We start from the raw sequence: 1,129 nt of genomic DNA, 5'->3' as shown, positions 1-1,129 counted from the left end.
AGCAGGAACATAAGAAAACATTGCTGAGTGGGATTGCTTGGGCCAGTGAGACCAGTCCCTTGCACTGACAGGTACAATTGCCCACCAAATATCTACTCTTGTCCCTTCTCTCATACCATGGGCACAAAACCACAAAACAAAAAGGAACCTACTGCATGCCACCACCAGCAGAAAAGAATGAGAGTTAAGAGCACTACCAGTGTCATATCTGTTAAGTAAAACACAGTAGTTGACTCTAATAAGAGGGCCATGCCCAGTGCTAAAGAGGGGGACAAGGTGGGAGAGGGGAGAAATCTTTGTTAATCTAACCTGGGAGAAAATTTCTTCTTAACCCCAAACCAAAAGATAGATTTGATCTGAGGATTTGAGGAAGCCATTTCGGAACATGAACTGCCCTTCTCAGTCTCCTACCTCTGTCTGCAGGCACAGTCCAATATTTCAGATAAAGGCAAAAAATTAATTAAAAAATAAGGAGGTAAATATCATACTCATTTGGGAGAAAAACAATTCTTTCTGGCTTCTGCAAATGACCAGTACAGCCGTGAACCATGGGATTAAGAGATACTTTTCACACACAAACAACAAATATGAAGGTTAAAGTATTATCCAGTGAATGCTGAGTTGCACATTCTAATTTAATATTCTTCCCCTAAGAAAACAAGCCTCCTATTTTGGGGTTGGGGCTTCATTATCAAAACCTATTTTGGATGGACTTTAAATTCCCTTCTAACTTTTGTTTTTCTCATTTTAGATCAGTGGGTATTTCATCAGTGCTTTTTCCATGGAAGCAATTACTATAACCAAAACAACCCTCTCTATTTGAATATTTCAGTGTGCAGATTCAGTAAATTGAGAGAGAGAGAAATGAAAGAATAACTTATTGGATTTTTATGTCTATGTTTCTCAGAGCCTTGATTCCTAGCTAAAAATTATTCAAAATACATAAGAGAAATGTATAAAATACTCACTGTTAGTTGTCTGAAGAACAAGTAGAAGAAGAAACCAAAGCAGCTGAGTGGAGAGGTGCCCCTTCACTGCCATCATGGCCCTCACCCTTGCTGGCACTGCCCTGCATGCACCTCACACTCTGCCAGGGCTTCTCTGTGTCTGACAAAGAATACAAAGTTGG

This window comes from Alligator sinensis, unplaced genomic scaffold (genome assembly GCF_000455745.1).
Source record: "Alligator sinensis unplaced genomic scaffold, ASM45574v1 scaffold161_1, whole genome shotgun sequence".
NCBI classification, from domain to species: Eukaryota; Metazoa; Chordata; order Crocodylia; family Alligatoridae; genus Alligator; species Alligator sinensis.
This window is presented reverse-complemented; position numbering follows the sequence as displayed.